Consider the following 21,252-nt stretch of genomic DNA (forward strand, 5'->3'; position numbering starts at 1 on the left):
TTTTTTTTTTAGAAATTCACGTTCTTTTATTTATTTATTTATTTATTTATTTATTTATTTATTTATTTATTTATTTATTTATGACTGTGTTGAGTCTTCGTTTCTGTGCGAGGGCTCTCTCCAGTTGCGGCAAGTGGGGACCACTCTTCATCGCGGTGCGCGGGCCTCTCACCATCGCGGCCTCTCTTGTTGCGGAGCACAGGCTCCAGACGCGCAGGCTCAGCAATTGTGGCTCACAGGCCCAGTTGCTCCGTGGCATGTGGGATCTTCCCAGACCAGGGCTCGAACCCGTGTCCCCTGCATTGGCAGGCAGACTCCCAACCACTGCGCCACCAGGGAAGCCCGGTGTTTAACTTTTTAAGCAACCAGTAAACTATTTTCCAAAGTAGTTGTATTATTTTATATTTCTGTAAGCAGTATATGAGTTCCAGTTCCTCCGTCCTCACCAACCCTTGGTATGGTCAGTCTTCTTCATTTCAGCAATTTCTCACAGGTTGTAGTGATATCTCCCTGAAGTTTTAATTTGCATTTCTCTGGTGATCAGTGATTCTGGGCATCATTTCAAGTGTTTTTGTTTTTGTTTTTGTTTTTAATATTTATTTATTTATTTGGCTGCCTCAGGTCTTAGTCGCGGCATGCGGGATCTTTGTTGCGGCACACTGGCTTCTCTCTAGTTGTGGCACGTGGGCTCAGTAGTTGTGGTGCACAAGGACTCTCTAGTTGTGGCATGCAGGCTCTAGAGTGCAAGGGCTTAGTTGCCCCATGGCACGTGGGATCTTAGTTCTCCGACCAGTGATCGAACCCATTTCCCCTGAATTGGAAGGTGGATTCTTAACCACTGGACCATCAGAGAAGTCCCTCAAGTGTTTATTTGTCATTCATTTATCTTCTTTGGGAAAGTATCTGTTCAAATCTTTTGCCATGTTTTCTTTAAATTGTTTTCTTATTAATGAATTTTTAGATTTCTTTATAGAATATGGATACAAGTCCTTTAACATATATGTAATTTGTAAATATTCTCTCTTCGTTTGTGGCTTGTCCTTTCTCTTAATAGTGTATTTAAAAGAAGAGACATTCTTAATATTGATTTATTCCAATTATCATTTTTTTCCCTTTTCTAGACCATGCTTTTGGAGATTTTCCTGACCTATGTTTGTTTTCTTTTAGAAGTCTTATATTTATAGATTTTACATATAAATCTCTGTTCCATACAAATTAATTTTTTATGGCGCAAAATCCAAATTCATTTTCTTTGCATCTGAATATCCAGATTTTCCAGCATGTCAACAACATTGCAAAGACTATGTTTTCTTCACTGAGTTGGCTTTGCACCTTTGTTGAAAATCATTTGACCATATACGTGTGGATCTATTTCTGAACTCTTTATTCTATTCCATTGATATGTTGGTCTATCTTCATGCCAATACCATAATATCTTAACTGTAGCTTTATAATAAGTCTCTAATAAAATATGTTAAGTCCTCCAACTTTGTTGTTCTTTTTCAAGACTGTTTTGGCTATCCTAGGTCTTTTGCATTTTCATATGAATTTTAGATTCAGCTTGTAAATTTCTCCAAAAAATGTCTTCTGAGATTTTGACAGGGATTAAATTAAATCCATAAATCAAATTGGGGAGAATTGCAATATTGGGTTCTTCTGACCTATAAACGTGGTATTTCTCTCCATTTATTTAAGTTTTCTTTAAATTTCTCAGCAGAGTTTTGTACTTTTTAGTACAGGAAGTATATTTTATCATATATATTTTATCAGATTTATCTCTTAAGTGTATAATAATTTTGATGCTATTATGAATAGTATTCTAATTTAAATTTCTGACTGCTCATAGCTAGACATATTATAGATATAATATTATCATTGATAATTTTATTAAAATATTTCTTGTAATCTGCCCATATTCCCAAGGGAATTTAAGGTAGCATTCTTCTTATACTGGCTTGACTCTAGACTGAATCTGATCAAACTGATTCACTTTCCTCTAAGGTATATCTTCATTGAATCAGTACTTAAACTCTGGGCTTCAGAAGGATTCTCCTGGAATGCAGTTGTCCAGCTTACATTAAAAATGTCATTTTATTGAAAAAGTCATTAAATTCAGCTACTTCAGAGTTAGCTTTAGCAAGTTGTTCATTCTGACTGGTTCATCAAGTTGCAATGTTACTCAAAACCTAACATTCTGCAGAAATCATATCAACATTATCTTATAGTACAGACAACTGATTGGTAACACCTGTCTTTAAAATTTGCCAAAGCAAAATCATCTACTCAAACTCTATGGAGCTAACCCTTGAAGACTTTATTGTGCCTATCCATTTGAACAATTTGAAAGGGCTGTTTAGAAAAAAATTGGCCTTACTTTCTTGCCCACCTGTCTCTCACTTGCAGTGGAGGGTTGGCCTGTCTTCAAGGTTAGAATGCAAATCAGTCTTTTCAGCTTTTAGAACAGATTGCTGACTTTGATTTTTTTTTAATGTATAAAACTTATCAATGTCTCAGATTATTGCTATAGAAAATATTCATTCTTTATGAAGCTCAATTTTTGAATTGACTGTTACCTGGCTACTGTCAAAATGCCACTGATACAAATACTATTTGAGAAAAATATTTTGATATTTTAGATAATCATATCCTTTCATCAATTTATCTTATCAGTAATTTATTGTAGCTCCCTATATGAATATCTTCACTGAGTTGTTAAAGTTAAGCGTCAATTTCTACTAAAATTCATCTCAAGAAATAGACATATAAAGACTTTTCTACACCTACAAAATTGGGCTTGAAGATAATATTGCTTATAACACTCTGTAAGGATTTGAGTGGCAAATTTTGCTTGGAATTTACTGTTTTCCCCACAGACAATATTATATTTCTTTTTGTTGTTGTTACTGTTTTTTTGGGTTTTTTTAAAAGAGTAATTATATATTGAACTCCCATTTTGCCATGGCTAAAAAGAAGCTCAGAACCAATTTTCATACTCAAAATATCCCCTTCCATTATTCTGTCATAATTATCATCTACTTTTTTCCAACTGGTAGCATATATCACCTTTACCAATCTTTATTGTAATTGTCCTATTGTATATTAAAAATTTTTTCCAGCTTTATTGTGACATAATTGACATACAACATCGTATACGTTTAAGGTGTACATCATGTTGATTTGATACATTTATGCATTGCAAAATGGTTACTGTTATAGTGTTAACTAACACCTCTATCCTGTCGTATAATTGTCACTTCTTTTTCCTTGTGAGAATAGTTATGAGCTACTCTCTTAGCAACTTTCAGATATATAACAGTATTATTAGCTATAATCACTATGCTGTACATTAGAGCCCCTGAACTTGTTAATCTTATAACTAGAAGTTTGAAACATCTCCCCACTCCCCTCACCCCTGAGTCCCTGGTAACCATCACTCTATTCTCTGTTTCTCTGAGTTCAGATTTTTTTTAGATTCCATATATAAGTGATGCCATATAGTATTTTTCTTTTTCTCTGACTTGTGCCCTGAAGTTCCATCCATGTTGTTGCAAATGGCAGGATTTCCTTTCTCAAGGCTGAATAATATTCCACTGTATATGTATATGTATACAACATCTTCTTTATCCATTAAAAATCTGTTGATGGACACTTAGGTTGTTTTCATATCTTGGCTATTATGATGTAATGCTGCAGTAAACATGGGGGTGCAGATACCTCTTTGAGATCCTGTTTTTATTTCCTTCGCATATATACCCAAAAGTGTATATGCAAAATATACACTTTTGTATATGCAAAATATACACTTTTGTATATAAAAATTCCCCAAAAGTGGGATTGCTGGATCATATGGTAGTTCTAGTTTTAATTTTTTGAGGAAACTGCATAGTTTTCCATAGTGGCTGTACCAATTTACATTACCACTGACAATGCACAAGAATTCCCTTTTCTCCATATCCTCGCCAACACTTATTATTTCTTGCCTTTTTGATGATACAAGGCTCAGCTCTTTCTAAATAATCTTAAATTCTCTTGAATCTTCACGCCCATAATCTTATATCCTTAATGTGAAGACAGCTTAAATATTATGTGATGAATTTTTAGTACTTTTTTTGGTAAATTTTTGCAAGATGTCCTTTTTCTCAACTCATTTTGGTACATGATATTATTTTTATGTCTCATTTTAAACTTAAATTTTAATATCCCATTATACTTATTTCTCTAGCAAAGACAAAATGGCTCTGAAAAAATGAAGTTTAAAATATTTATTTGGTTCATTTTGGGGAGATGTCCTTATGCGGATGGAAAAAGTGGGGTATCTGGGATTCCTGGTATATGGCTTAGGTCATGGAGATGTTTGAATGGAGAGACAGAGAAAAGTATAGAAGAAAAAATTACTGCAGAGTACAGGAAACTGGACTAGATTAGCTCTAATATAAACTTGTAACTTCAAGGTGCTTATACTTTTTAAAAATTAGGAAACTGAGGATCAAATTACCAATTAGATTGACTTAGAATTTTTGTTGAGACCCTCATTCATTTCAACAATTTTAATATATTAAAATTATAATTATATAATTTATAAGTCAGGGACTTATTTCAGCATACAGTTTATTAGCTATGCTCTATAAAACATTTTCATGGACAAATTTAGCAAATAATTCAATGCCCCTTGTCCCTCATAATGAGCATTCTAATTGATGCTTCTGCTATTTTTTGTTTTTTTAACCCATGTTACAGTTAACGTAGACCAACCTGCTAATTTCCAAACACCAGTGGCATCTAAAAGCCTTTAAGGCCTAGATTCCTTGTGGACTCAATTTCAGTCATTTGCAATTAATAAGATATGTTTTCATAAATATATGATGAAAATAAGTATGTATATTTTACTGCAAGTATCCTTAAATTCTTTTAAGAAATAGAGTATAAACAGGAAACCTTAAATTTAAAAATCCCATTGAGATACATTTATATTGCATTAGTATTTCTACAGTATTTTTATTTGTAAATCAAGATCATTTCTTCAAATCCTGCATTATGGAAGTAACTCAAGTGATTTGAAACTGGTAGGGAAAAGAGGAGAGGAGCATGAACTGATTTTCAATTTGCATTTCCAAAGAAAGAAAAGGTTTCAGTTGTATAACCATATACTGTGCAACTGAACATTTGCACTAAGGCCAGGCATGATGCTTTCTAATTCCCTCATAGCTTCTAGAAACCTAGCATGATTCCGTGAATATAAAAGGTGATAAATGACTTTTCCTTTAACAAATTTACTGTGCTCCTACCATATGCCAGGCACTGTTCTAGGCTCTGGAGTTACACAAGTAAATGAAAGATGAAGATCCCAGCTATCACAGAGCTTAAATTCTAGTGGGGGGAAACAGATGGTTGAATGAATGACTACAAGAATTAAAGAGAAAAGAAAGAGATTTTAAATAAATCTAATGAATAAAAAATACTTTACATATTTTGTTAGAAGATAAGGGCTGTTTAAAAGAAAGAAAAGACTAGGGAAAGTAGAATAGGAGAACTGGGCAGGGGAATGGAGTAGAGGGCAGGAATATTGAAAATTTAAGATAGGATGGCCTGATAGGCCTCATTAGGAGGCCTATTACCTCCTATAAACAGAGATATTTATAATCGCTGTTTAAAGACATTTGTCTGATAATTTCATCATCTGTTATTTCTGGGTCTGTTAATATTGACTGATTTCTTTTCTCCTCAGGTCATAGTTTTCTGTTTCTTTGTAAACCTTGTAATTTTTAATAGATGGCAGATGTGAATTTTACATTTTTGCATGCTGAATTTTGTTGCAGTCCTTTAAACAGTGTTGGAATTTGATCTGGAACATATTTAAGTGACTTTCTGGAATGCATTTAAGTGACTTGGAATCATTTCAATACTTTTAAGGGTTTTTTAAAGCTCTGAGTAAATGTTCAGAGCAGCCTTTATTCTAGGGATACATTAGCCCCACTACTAAGATGACACTGTTGAAGACTCTACTCAACATCCCTTGTATTTTGACATCTTTTCCCTCTAGGATTTGAGAACACAAACTATTCTCTCTCCTGTGTGACTTTGGGAATGTTTGACCTATGCTCTCCGGTGGTTCTTTCCTCTGCCTGCAGGAGTTCCACCTTGCTTATGTGTATATTCATACTCAGTGCAAGACTGGAGAAAACCCTCTGTCCCAGTCTCTGGACCTTCCTCTCTGTGCAGTTCTCTCCTCTCCAGAACTCAGTCACAAACACTCCCCGCTGCTCTCATCTCTGTCTGTTCAGTGCAATAAGATCTCCAGTCTGTTTGGGTTTCTTTCCTTTCCTACCTATTTTCTGAAAACTGCCGTCAGGCAGGGAGTGAGTTGAGCAGTCATAAGGGCTCAGCTTTCTCTTCTTTCAGAAATCACATTCCAGTGCTGTCTAGAGTCCAATGTTTAAAAACAATTACTTCATTTTTTTCCTGAATTTCTAATTGTTTACAGCAGAGGGGCAATTCCTTTAGAAGTTAATTCTTCATAAGGGGAAGCAGAAGTCCTTTAGAATTTTTAAGGTAGTACTTTGAAGTTATCACTCACAGATTTTTAAAAATATTTCTTAAGCTACTGAAGATTGAAACCACCAATTTTTTTCTCAGCGTTTTGTGAACTTTTCTTTATTTCTGTATGAATTCTCACTAAGAACAGCACACAAAGCATCATGGAAAACTAGAATGGGAAGAGATCTTATTTTTATTTGGACTGAAAATTGGATGAAAAATGAATACAAATGTGATTATGTGATTTTTTTAATGTGTGGTGTATTTCTTCATTTACATTCAAACAACATCAAAATAAGCTCAAAGGGAAAGCATTATGTCCTAAGCAAAAGAAAGAAAAAGATGTAACTTTGCTGTAACTGTACAAAAGTACCATATAAAAGAAATAATATTTTGAATAGCTGACTTTTGTCTTGATAAATTTAAGGACACTCAAACCCTGACCCAAGCAGGATCAATCTTCCTTTACATGTAGTTACAGTAATCAGGCATTAGTAGCTGACTGTATATGGCTTAACTTGGTAATTATGTCCATATTTCAGAAACCTATATTTTTTTCATATGGATAGAAATCTTAGATATCAGGACATATGATTGTTTCCTTAAAACTTACACTGAAGAATTCTTTTCAGGTTTTTTTTCAGATTTTAGTGATTTTGTTTAGGGAGCACTGCAGGTGACAAGTAATTCCTTGCAACCCCTTCTGACCTTTAGAATAGCTGGAGAATACAATACTACATGAGGTGAAACACCAATTTTACCACAATGCTACTCCTTTAGAGCTGAGAGAAATTGGTTCTTCAGCTTATTTTTCCAGGCAAAGCCTTTGAATGGCATCGCTCTATGAAAGTAGTGATCTTAAACCTCATTTTAAATGGGCTGTGTTTCATGACAAATTAATATTAGTGTATTACTCTAACCAATGAGGAATAAAATATCATTGGTATGTTGCCTTTGTTATGGTTATTTGTCAGGATAATTCAGTTCCCATTGCACATTAAATATTTCCTTTTTATAATGATTCTGAAAATCATGGTCATTATGAGCTTTTTTTAATGTTAATTTCTAATTTATGTTAGGAAATAAAAACCAAGCCTAAAGGATCCATATACAAATAAAGAAATGCATTGTGTTCAAAACTGCATTGTGTTCAAAAAGGTTTACTAAGTCATATACAAAACTAGAGAAATTTAAAATAATTTTAAATACTATTTTACTGGTTTCCTGGGTCTCTGTAACAAAATACCACAAACTTGGTGGCTTAAAATAAATGAATTGTCTCGGTTCTGAAGGCTAGAAGTCTAAAATCAAGGTGTCAGCAGGGTCATGCTCACTCTGAAACCTGTAGGAGAATCCTTGCTTCCCTCTTCCTAGCTCCTGGAGGTTTGCCTATATCTCTGACATTCCTTGGGTTGTAGATGCATCAGTCTGATCCCTGGTCTTCAGATGGCATTCTCCCTGTGTCTTCAGATGGCATTCTTCCTGTGTCTTCACATCGTCTTCCCTCTGTGCATATCTGTCTCTGTGTCCACAATTCCCTTTGCACCTTTTTATAAGGACACCAATTATATTGGATTAGTGCCTATACTAATGACCTAATTTTAATTTGGTTATTTCTGTGAAGACCCTGTTTCCAAATAAGGTCACATTCTGAGGTATGTGGGGTTAGGACTCCAACATACCTTTTGGGGGGACACAATTCAACCCATAACAGCTATGAAATTATTTAAATATACATGCACACACACATAACACCTTTATTGAATTTGTTAAAACAAGAAGAAAAATAATGAATATGATTGATAAAAGTAGGAGTAGTAGTAACATGTTTCCTATTATCTCACTGAGCATGTGGTATCTCCCTTAGTTCTATAAGGAAATCACTGTATATCCTCCACTTTACTTCACTCGAGGAAACTGAGGCATAGAGAAGCTGAATAACTTGCTCAAAGTCACAAAGCTATTAAATGATAAAACTGGCAGTCAAATTAATGTCTGTCTGAATCAATAGCCAAAACTCTTTGACCACGGCATTCTTAAACTTCTTTTATACCATGAACCCCTTCAGCATTCTGAAGTGCCTATGGAACACTTTTCAGAAAAATGATTTTAAAGCATAAAAGAAAGTGCATAAAATACAAAAAAAATTTTGAAATACAGTTAAAATATTTTAAAAACAAAATGATAACATATTAGGCTGAACCATATAAAACTGTCAGTTTTGGGGGGTAAAAAATGTGCAAATATTGACAATTTCATATAGTTCACCCTAATAGTAATATATGTGCTCTTTATTAATAATTAAGATCAAGTGATGCATTTAATAACTACAATAATTTCAAAATAATAAACATAACAGTATTTCAATATATTTGCCATAACTGTAATGTGATATGAAAATACTTGTGATTTCTGTTGTTGATGAGACCACAGATATTTCTAATGCTGCTAGTTTCTTTCCTATTTTAATAATTGAAAGCAATGATAAATTATAGTTAGAGAATAGTGAAATAAAAGCTATATATTTTTCCCATCAAAGTTCACAGACCTTTTGGGGGTCTGAGAGAGGGTTCATGGATCCCCATCCAAGAACTCTTATACTAAATCCTGGTGCCACTTATAGGATCCTTAAGTAATTTTCTCACTGGATAAAAATTCTTGCAAATTAATTTAATTGGTCTTAAATTTATGTTTAATTTTTAATACAAAATTAAAAATTTCTATATCTTTAGATAGCCCCTATCAGCCATTTGGCCTAGTCATTTTGCCTATGCCCTATATTGAGAGCACTATCTGGAGACAAGCTCATGTTTAACTGAGTATACACATGTAACTTTTACTTATAAGATTTAACATAAGTTAAAAAACTACATAAGATAATTTTTAAATCCTCAGAATCTTTTATAGGATGTATTTTAGTTTGCAAGTATCTCCAAGCTCTTTACTCAATAATACATGTACACATGTAACACTCATTGTCCACAGTAATAATCCTTAATTTGCTAATAAGATGGTGGAAGGGTGATTCCAGAAAGGGGCAGAGGTAAAGGAGTTATTAACAGCGTAAATGTCATGTTACAATCAGGCATCAAATACGTGGTTGCTCATCGGAAGAAAAAGATTTTTGTTAGGGGTCCCTCAGCTCACTTCACAATGGCATTCCATAGTGTCCCTTTGACCTCCTTTGAGGTCCTGACCCTCAGAGAAACCACCCTGCACAGCTACTACCAAGTTTGACCAAAGAGAAATGAGTATCTCTTTAAGACACAATTCCATTTCCTCTTATTAAATGCATTAGGATGAAGAACAAAATTAACCTAATAACATTGACACATTTGCAAGAACAGCCAACTGTAAAAGAAAGTGATAAAACAAGCAGTTAGTAAAGTTTCTTTTTACAACAATGTTGTTAAACTAGTTTAAGTGTCCTGCCTCCAGGAACAGCTTAGAGAGGGTACACTTTAAGTGATTATTCCTAAATGGGTTATTATTTTAAATGGACTCTCCTTAAGATTCACATGTGTGACATTTGGTTCATCCATTACATTTGCAATTACAAACCAGTACTTTTTACAGAAGGCAAATTATTTCATATGTTCCACAACTGCACTTGGGACAGAAGACTCAGCCCATGACGTTCCTTTTGAAAACATTTAGGGAAGCACTATCCAGTGCCCAAGGGTGATTAATCTTTTGAAATCACTTCTGGTAAGTGACAGAAAGAGTCTCTTCTATTTCTGTGAAAAATTAAACTTTGTGTTCTACATGAGCTTGCAGAACTGAGATTCTTTTTGCTCCTGGTCTTAGCCCATGTATCTATTTTAATGACCACTGCAGAGCAGTTGAGCAATCAACCTATGAATTGTATGATACAGGTAACTTACACAGCTTTGACAGGTTGGACTCTAAGCTGGGTTCACATTACACATCTGATGCTCAGGTTTGATCTACTAAATTGTCAATTGACAAATCTCAAATTTAGTTGTGTTTTAAAGCATAATGCTTAAGACTGACTTGATTCTAATCAGTGTTCTGTCACTTATCAGCTGTATGACCTTGAATAAGTTATGTAATTTCCCTAAACTTTAGTTTCCTCATGGATATAATAACTCTTTCCTTATAGGATTAATAAGAGAAATGAATGAGATGCTCTATGTAAAATGCTTAGCACTTAAACCCAGCCCATAGTAAACACTTAATAAGTAACTACTACTAAGCCTATCCATCCCCCACCTCAAAGAGTATTGGAGTAAGGCTGTGCATGGTGCTGGCCAGGGTATCAAGACCAGAGCTAGAATGAAAGAATTTCTGCAAGATGCCAAGAATAGACATAGCTAGAGTTTGGATTCCATGATAAGATCCTTAGAGAGTATAAGCCAGAGAAAAAAAAATCAAAAGAAGTGGCAAGTCCAAAGGAGAAATGCAAGACTAAAAACTAGAGACAGTTATGAGTTTAAACGTTCATGTTATAAAACTAGTGGGTTTACAGCGTATCTGGAGAGAGTTTAGCAGAGAAGGGTGCTTGGTGACAGATAAGAAGATGCCGTAATTTGCTTCCATTGGCCATCAGAAACTGGTACATGAGTCAGTCTGGCTGGATCAAAGGTACAGGGTTTATAGTGGACATACTGGTAGAGGGTACCTAATCATTAATTTATTCATATTAATGAATAAATGCCTTTAAGTGCCTATGGACTGACAAGTATTTAATCTCATTCTAGAGATAAATAGGTCCAAAGACATGGTTTTTGCCTTCAAGGATCATAGGAGAGGGCAGACAGACATCTTATCTATAAGAAAGAACAATACCCAATTTTCTTGCTTAGGTAACAGAATAAATGGTGATTAAGTATGTCACACAGATAACCAACACATGCAAAGGTGCAGGTTTGAGGGGAGAGAAATGGATTCTGTCTGGATATGTGGAGTATGAGTTGCCTGTTCATTATTCAGGACTTGTAAACAGATGGCTAAATACACAACCAGAGCTTAGACAAGAGACCTGAGTTGGTTGTCCACCAGCATAGGTAGGAGTGTTAGAGCCATGGGTGGTGCATTAGTCTACTCAGGCTGTGATAACAAAATCACAGACTAAATGGATTAAACAATAGAAATTTATTTCCTCATAGTTTCGAAGGCTGGGAAGTTCAAAATCAAGGTGCTGGCAAATTCAGTTTCTGTGAAGGGCTCTCTTCCTACGTTACAGACAGCCACCTTCTTATTATATCCTCACATGGCCTTTCCTTGGTGTATGCACATGGAGAAAGAATGAGGTCTCTGGTGTCTCTTCCTACAGGGACACTGAGCCTATCATATCAGGTCAGGTCCCACCAATTTGACCTCATTTAACCTAAATCAGAGTCCCCATCTCCAAATACAGCCACACTAGGGGTTAGGGCTTCAATATATGAATTTCGAGATGGGGGGACATAAACATTTAGTCCATAACAAATAGGATAAGATTGCCAAGGGCAGTATACAGAATGAGAATTAAAACTGTCTAAGGACAAAAGTATAGAAACTTTGCATTAAAGGGTGGGTGGTAGAAGGGAAACTAGTAGAGGAATGGTGAAAGAGCCGGCAGAGAGAAAGGAAAAACCTCAAAAGGATAATGGTATACAACTGGTATAAAAAAGTGAGAAGAGAGAATTTCAAGTAGTGAATAATCAACAATACCAGTGTGACAGAAAGATCAAGAAAGAATAAAGAAATAAGAAATACTAGGGTGTCCTATGGTTCATTTGATACTGAGTTTAAAACATTTAGGAGAAATGAAAACTGTTTACAAAGCACATTTAAATTTTTTTTAATGAAAGTACCTTTGTTGAGTCCCATTCCTGAAAGGAGACGGGAATGGATATGTTATTCTAACAATGTAGAGAAACCATTTTACTGAATAGAAGAATATCAATGAGAAATTTGGCATTGTTTTGGTTACTGAAATATTATTATCTGGGAATATTTGAAAAGGTTAACAGAGAAACATCTTTCTAATTTTTCATCTTTTAGACTTGTAATGCATTTCTGAGGACAGATACATTTATGATCTCATTTCATTCTTGGAATATCCTACAATGGCTAGGCCATGTTTACAAATTTTTTAAAAAATGGACTCAAGTTGATGAAGTGATTTTCCCGACATCATACAGTGTTTCAAGAAAAAGCAAAGGCAAAGTTTAGCTCATTTAATTCTACACAACTTGTACTGAATGTCTCTTGTGTGCCCAATACTGGGTACTGGAGAGTTAGACGAATAAAATGAAGCTGGGCTGCACTCCACCCACCATTACCCCCTGCTCTTCCTTGAGCCTCCATCTCTCTTGGATGTTTGGTCTCTTCTCTGCTTAGTTGGAACTGTGCTGGGAAAGCTGTGACACCCACAATAACACCAACAATAACCATCTCCCTGAAGGGCCTGTGTGTGTCGGGGAAGGTTATAACTCCCAGTGGCAGATTCCTTGTACCTGTTCCTATGACCAGGGAACAATGTTAAGACTCTTCTTCACATTACTCCTGAGGGTCCCTGACCCATGACCCAGTCCCTCCACTTTATTTGAGCTGCTTTTGAAATTAGATCACTCATGATATACTGAACATAGTTGGGACCTAGTAGCCATGGCTCATGATTCATGGTTTGTTCACCACCTCCTGTGCAAGGCTGAGGGATGAACTAGGAGGTCTTTGGGTATCATCTACAGCAGTAGTTCTCAAACTGGTTTCCTGTATGAGCAGCATCAGCTACTGAATTAATACTCTGAGAATGGGACCAAGCAATATGTGTTTTAACAAGCCCTCAAGAGACACTGATGCATGCTAAAATTTAAGAATCACTGGTACACAGCTACAGAATTCTTTTCCTATACTGTTTAGACAGAAATAGTGTTATGAATGTTCCCAGCAAAAACAGAATCCATCCCTCAATGTAATGCTAAATTCAAGCATGTTTTTATTCACATTATTACCACTCTATCTTTATTTACTATCACCTTTTATCCACAGCAGCCTTTAAAATCTCTAATTTAATGTCAAAGCAAACTCTCAGGGCTGGTTAGTGTCATGTGTGTAAATACATACTCTATATTAATGACATTGAAAGTTGAACTATGTGACATTTTGTTCCTTATAATTTACCCTCAACTTATTGCTGTTTCCAGAAGTATTAGGTGTATTTACTGTCTCTTCATGGTTAGAGTTTGAAAGAAAAGTGCCCAAAGTGTTTATATTTATGCTGTAAGTAACACAGTAGTGAAGTTTTTTTGAGTTCAAAATGGTACCTTTGTTTATATTTTAAGGAGAAATGTGTTATTAAAGACCTCTTACTATATTTCATTTATTTCTGAGAACAGAAATTATTGGTAATGTATAGAAAGTCTCAATTAGTGATTTTTGGTTGGCTTTAAATATTTATTTGCCAAACATTTTCTTTTTCCAAAATATAGCAAGTATATCACAGAAAGCATTGTTGACTACAGTCCTAAAATATTTAAAATAGAGAGAAAAAAATGGTAGGACTTTAAACTTACATCTTCAGCAGATATTAAAAATGGTGTCTCTGTGGCCCAAACTTGCTTGTCACAAACTGTAACTTTGCAAAGAAATACTGTTTTCTCCCACTCATCATTCTTTACCCCTATACAAGTATACATGTGTATTCACAGGTTGAGTTCTAATTTTGGAGTTTCTTCGTGTTTATAAAGACAAATGTGATGGTTATCTTTGATTAGGTTGACAAAGGCATTTGTAACCTGTGTTTCTTCATGTCGTCACTTTGCTTGCAAAAGTTGTTAATTCCTTTCTGGGAATAGCTCACTTCATTGACTACTATCCATACTATGTTGCATTTCTAGGGCTCCATCAAGGCATTTTAAAATTCTTTGGTGGAAAGCTTAGATTACATAAAAACTTGGATGATACATGCTAAGGACATTTTGGAGCAGTCTGTCTGTCAATAGAGGGACTTAGTGGAACTTTAAGGAGTCTGTACAAGGAGATAGAACTTACTCTTATGGAATCCACCTGAGAATAATTCACTTTGTAGACCACATCCTATTCTCTCAAAAATCCCTTTTGAAGAGGAGAAATCTGAATTAAATGAATTTCAGCCTGATGAACAGTATTCAGTATTACAGGGGAAAGGTTGGGGAGATGGAGCTGCCACAGAATGAACATTAAAAACTGTGAGTTTCAAGAGAAACAAGAGGAATAAGAACAATCACAGACTCATGGGAGTTTTAGGAGAAAAAGATTCTTTATAGATCATCCTGCCTAATGCATTTCTCAAATGAGAAATTTGAGTGGAAGAGAAGTAAAGTGACTGCTCAAGATCACCTGCCAGTGACAGAGGTTGAGCCAATAGTTGCTGGGCATCCATATTCTCAATTGTTTCCACTAACCCATCGAGATGATACAGAGGTAAAAATGATGCATGAAGTGGAGGCAGAAAGTAAGAGATGATCAGGGAAATGAAGAAGGTTTAGGGGATTAAATTAGGCAAAAAAAAAATCAGAATGGAATTTAGAGGGAGATTTACAGTGTCATGTTAAAAATAATTTACAGTTGGGATAAAAAATATTTTTAAAGTTTCTGGAGATGGGAGTAAACAAAAATCAGAGTTGAACAGCAGCACAAATACGTATGGTTGCATTTATTTAAAGACACCCCCCTTCCCTTTCCAGAGGGCTTGAAGTTTGTGGAAGCGATGGCAGTGAGCTATAGGGCAGAGGAACTACAGTAGAGGGAGAACATGCAGGACATCCTGACTGTGGGATAGAGGAGACTGGGTGGTTGCCAAGAAACCATTCCCTTATCTAGCAGCCAGCCTTAGTGATGAGCGGAAAGTGATTGAAGAAAAGAGGTAGAGGACAAGGTGTTTAAAGGAGAAACAGCACAGACATTTTAGGTGTATCCTTCTTTGATCCTTCCACAGCCTTCCTGCATTGAGTATTGCCCAGCTCTAGCCCTCTGGTCAAGCTCATGGGCCATTACATACAACACCACTTCGGAACATGCCAGAACAAAGTGTTAGAGCATCTGGTGCACATATTCATAATACTGATTGGAATAAAATTATCTAACTTGATATATTCACGTGTACAAATCATAATTGAAAAGATCCAAGTAAACAATTCTGTATGCAAAGAAACGAAAACAAACTAACTACCCATTAAATAAATAAATCCTATAGTTTCCAAAGATGTTTGGAATGCTAAATGTCACCCCAGCCAGTTTTTCTTTGCCAAAACCAGGGATGGGAACACTGAATATTTAGTAAAGCCCTCACAAAGCATTCTAATTGGCAGACTGTGTCTCTTCACAAATACTTATCTTTGGTTTTCTCCTAAGAAGCATGTTGGGCAAAATATTTGTGCTCTTAGTAAATTATCTTCACAGCAGCCTAACTCACAGATATATTATGACTTGCTGGACAGAGCAAACTGATAGAAAGTTAAGGATTAAGTACTACTTTTTTTCAATTACTATCGTTGTCATAAAGAGTTTATGAATGATTTAAGTATACTGGCACTCTGCTAGACATCACCCAAAAAGTACTCTTTTGTAGGGGCCATCATGTTCAGGACAAAATAATGGATGGTTTTGAATTCTTAAAATCCTTTTGAAATTCTTTTCTATAGACCAAGACAATAAGTAGCAAGTTCATTTGTTCAGATGAATGGGTAACAGATTTTGAAGTGAGAGTTCTGTCTGGTCAGTGGAACTTCTGTCCTACTCTTATATTCAGGGTAAGCAAAGGGCTTGGATGAATGCAGAGCACTGGTATACCACACCAGCACCTCCTTCTACTAAACTGAGGTCAGGACATTTTTATTATCCCTCCAAGCTTATATTTTGATAAACATAGATGTTAATGTTAATTCCTGTATGTTAGGTGATATTCTTAAGGTAAAAATCATGACAATTTAATTTTATTATAATCTTTTATTTGTACACCTTTTTTGAAGCATAGCTGACATACAGTAGTATGTTAGTTTCAGGTGTACTAGATAGTGATTTGACATTTGCATACATTGCAAAATAATCACCAACATAAGTCTAGTGACAATCTGTCTTCATACAAAGTTATTACAATATTACTGACCATATTCCTTATGTTGTATATTACATCCCCTTGGCTTGTTTATTTTATAACTGGAGGTTTGTACCTCTTAATCCTCTCCACCTGTTTCACCACACCCACACCCCTGCCTTCTGGCAACCACCCATTTGTTCTCTGTATCTACGAATGTGTGTTTGTTTTGTTTTTTAGATTCCACATATAAGTGAGATCAATGAGTATTTGTCTTTCTCTGCCTGACTTACTTCACTTAGCATAATACCTTTAGATCCATCCATATTGTCCCAAATGGCATGATTTCATTTTTTATGGCTGAGTAATATTCCATTGTGTGTATATGTGTGTGTGTGTGTATATAATAGATACATAGATTAGATATATAGATATAGAATATAGATATAGATATATAGATATCACATCTTTATACATTCATCTATCGATGCGCATTTAGGTTGTTTTGTATCTTGCCTATTGTAAAAAATGCTGCAGTGACACAGGGGTGCATATATCTTTTTGAATTAGTGTTTTTGTTTTCTTCCGGTAAATACCCAGAAGTGCAATTGCTGGATCATATGGCATTTCTATTTTTAATTTTTTGAGGAACCTCCAGTAGTTTTCCATAGTGGCTGCACCAATTTACAGTCTCACAACAGGACACAAGGGTTCCCTTTTCCTCACGTCCTCTCCAATGCTTATTATTTGTTGTCTTTTTGATAGTAGACATTCTGACAGGTATGAGGTGGTATCTCATTTTGGTTTTAATATGCATTTTGCTGATAATTACTGATTCTGAGCATGCTTTCATGTGGCTCTTGGCCATCTGAGCTGTTTTCTTTGGAAAAATGTCCATTCAGTTCCTCTGCCCATTTTTTAATTGGGTTGTTTGTTTTTTTGATGTTGAGTTGTATGAGTTCTTTGTATGTTTTGGATATTGACTCCTCATCAGATACATTGTTTGCAAATATCTTCTCCCATTTAGCAGACTGCCTTTTTATTTTGTTGATAGTTTCTCTTGCTGTGCAAAAGCTTTTAGCTTAATGTAGTCTCATTTGTTTATAATTGCTTTTGTTTCAGAAAGATATCAAAAAAATATTGCTAAGACTGATGTCAAAGAGCATATTGCCTATGTTTTCTTCTAGGATTTTTATGGTTTCAGGTCTTACATTTAAGTCTTTAATCCATTTTGAGTTTATTTTTGTATATGATATAAGAAAGTAGTCCAGTTTCATTCTTTTGCATGTAGCTGTCCAGCTTTCTCCCAACACCGTTTATTGAAGAGGCTATCTATTTCCCATTGTATATTCTTGCCTTCTTTGTCGTGTTAATTGATCATGTAAGCATGGGTTTATTTCTGGGCCTTTTATTTTGTTCCAGCTGATCTATGTGTCTGTTTTTGTGCCAGCGCCATGCTGGTTTCATTACTATAGCTTTTTATCAGGGAGTGTGATACTTTCAGCTTTTTCTTTCTCAAGATTGTTTTGGCTATTCAGGGTCTTTAGTGGTTCCATTCAAATTTTAGAAATATTTATTCTAGTTCTGTGAAAAATGTCACTGGAATTTTGATAGGGATTGTACTGAATCTGTAGAATGCCTTGGGTAGTATGGTCATTTTAACAATATTTATTCTCCCAATCCATGAACATGTTTTGTATTTCCATTTGTTTGTGTACTCTTCAATTTCTTTCATCCTTGTATTATAGTTTTCAGAGTATAAGTCTTTCACCTCTTTGGTTAGATTTATTCCTAGGTATTTTATTCTTTTGATGCAATTTTAAATGGGATTGTTTCTTAATTTCTCTCTCTGATAGTTCATTATAAGTGTGTAGAAACACAACAGATTTGTGTATGTTTATTTTGTATCCTGCAACTTTACTGAATTCATTTATTCTAATAGCTTTTTGATAGCATCTTTAGGATTTTCTATATATAGTTATCATGTCATCTGCAAACAGTGACAGTTTTACTTCTTCCTTTCCAATTTGGGTTCCTTTTGTTTCCTTTTCTTGTCTGATTGCTGTCCCTAGGACTTCCAGTACTGTATTGAATAAAAGTGGTGAGAGTTGGTATCCTTGTCTTGTTCTTGATCTTAGAGGGAAAGCTTTCAGCTTTTTACCATGGAGTATGATGTTGGCTGTGGGTTTGTCATATATGGCCTTTATTATATTGAGGTGAGCTCCCTCTATACCTTCTTTGTTGAGAAATTTTATCATAAATGGATGTTGAATTTTGTCAACAGCTTTTTCTGTGTCTACTGAGATTGGTCATATGATTTTTATACTTCAGTTTGTTTATATGGTGTATCACATTGACTGATTTGCAGATATTAAACCCTCCTTGTGTTCCTGGGTTAAATCCCACTTGGTCATGGTGTATGATCCTTTTAATGTCTTGTTGAACCTCAGTTTGCTTATATTCTTTTGAGGATTTTTGCATCTATGTTCATCAGTGATATTGGCCTGTAATTTTCTTTTTTGTGATCCTTTGTCTGATTCTGGTATCAGGGTGATGCTGGCCTCATAGAATGAGCTCAGAAGTGTTCCTTCTTCTTCAATTTTTTGGAATAGTTTGAGAAAGATAGGTGTTAACTCTTCTTTAAATGTTTGGCAAAATTCAATTGTGAAGCTGCATGGTCCTGGACTCATGTTTTTTGGGAGCTTTTTTATTACTGATTCAATTTCATTGCTGGTAATTAGTCTGTTCATATTTTCTATTTCTTCCTGGTTCAGTTTTAGGAGATTGTACATTTCAAGGAATTTATCCGTTTCTTCTAGGTTGTCCATTTTATTGGCATATAGTTCTTCATAGTAATCTTTTATGATCCTTTGTGTTTCTGTGGTGTTGGTTGTAACTTCTTTTGTGTTTCTGATTTTATTGATTTGGACCCTCTCTTTTTTCTTGATGAGTCCGGCTAATGGTTTATCAATTTTATTTACCTTTTCAAAGAACTAGCTCTCAATTTTATTGATATTTTCTATTTTTTAGTCTGTATTTCATTTATTTTCTGCTCTGATCTTTATTCTTTCTTTCCTTCTACTAACTTTGGGTTTTGTTTATTCTTTTTCTAGTTCCTTTAGGTATAAGATTAGATTATATATTTGAGATTTTTCTTGTTTTTTAAGTAGCCTTATATCACTGTAACCTTCCCTCTTAGAACTGCTTTTCCTGCATCCCATAGATTTTGGATCATTGTGTTTCCATTTTCATTTGTGTTCAGGCATTTCTTGATTTCCTCTTTGGTTTCTTTGGTGGCCACTGGTTGTTTAGTAGCATATTGTTTAGACTCCACATGTTTGTGTGTTTTGCAGTTTTTTCCTTGTAATTGATTTCTAGTCTCATAGCGTTTTATTCAGAAAAGATGCTTGATATGATTTCAATCTTCTTAACTTTGTTGAGACTTGTTTTGTGGCTGAGCATGTGATCTACCCTGGAGAATGTTCCTTGTGCACTTGTGTATTTTGCTGTTTTTGGATGAAATGTTCTGTATATGTGTATTAATTTCATCTGAGTCATGATTTAATTTTAAAATCTAGAATATTATTTCTTCCCTGATTAAATGTGTTTTCACTGTTGTTTGGATTAGTCCACAGCATCTATGCTGCAGTGAGCAGCCAGAACTGCCCAGATTACAGGAATGATTTCTTAAACCTCGGCTAGGCTCATACTAGTTTCTAGCCCACAAATACACTTCATTGTGTTTTACAAACTTTTGGAGGTTTCCACTTTGAAATTTTGTATGTTAACTACAGAAGAGACTAAGATTGGAAGACCGGAAGCTATAGCCAGTGCTTTTCCTTCAAATATATTACGCTTAAGTGAAAAAAACAAAACAACAAAAAAACAGGAGGAACCAAATTTTCACTAGCATTTATTTATTCCTTTGTCAGCTGCACTCTCTTCCTCCTCCAATTCCTTCTCCTTTTCTCATAAAAATTAAACAAAGCACAATTTTGGATACTCATATTGCCCAGGTTAAAATAGTCGGAATGGCATTTTTATTAAAAACTTACAAGTGTTACTCTTAAACGTGGGATGGATGAGGAAATCTCTTGGCTCTTTTGAATCCAAACTAATGTTAGACAACTAAATTCTAGTCTAAAGTATTAACCATGTAGCAAACTAATAGTATTTCACATTGCTCCATTTTTATTCTCTTCTCTTCAACACACATAGTAAGAAAAGCCAAGAGAGGAAATGTAGAAGGAAAGCAAAAAGTATATTTAGCAGGAAAGTGTCATAACTCCATAGAAGTGATGAACAGAAATCATAAAAATTTGTGATGGTGAAAATTGGCTGTCAAACTTTAAGCCCTTGGGCTAAAGCTAATCGGAAGCCAAAATGCATACAACTGATCCCAAGATTGTCCATGATACAGACAGAGAGACAAGGCTATTCTGATGCTGGAATTTTCTCATCTGTTTTAAGTCAGTTTTATTGATGACTTTAATATTACTAATTATTTTCTAAATTTTTATTTAGAACTTTTTAAAGATTTTCTCATTTTACTGGATATAATTTTGTAAACTTTCTCCATGAAAACTTCTCCAGCAGAAAACTATATCCAGACTTTAACCTTTATGTAAGACATATGCTTCTCCTTCTGGCTCTCCTCCTTTCTTTTCCAAATGTGTAAATCATAGAATTAGAAG

This window comes from Balaenoptera musculus, chromosome 3 (genome assembly GCF_009873245.2).
Source record: "Balaenoptera musculus isolate JJ_BM4_2016_0621 chromosome 3, mBalMus1.pri.v3, whole genome shotgun sequence".
Classification (NCBI taxonomy): Eukaryota; Metazoa; Chordata; class Mammalia; order Artiodactyla; family Balaenopteridae; genus Balaenoptera; species Balaenoptera musculus.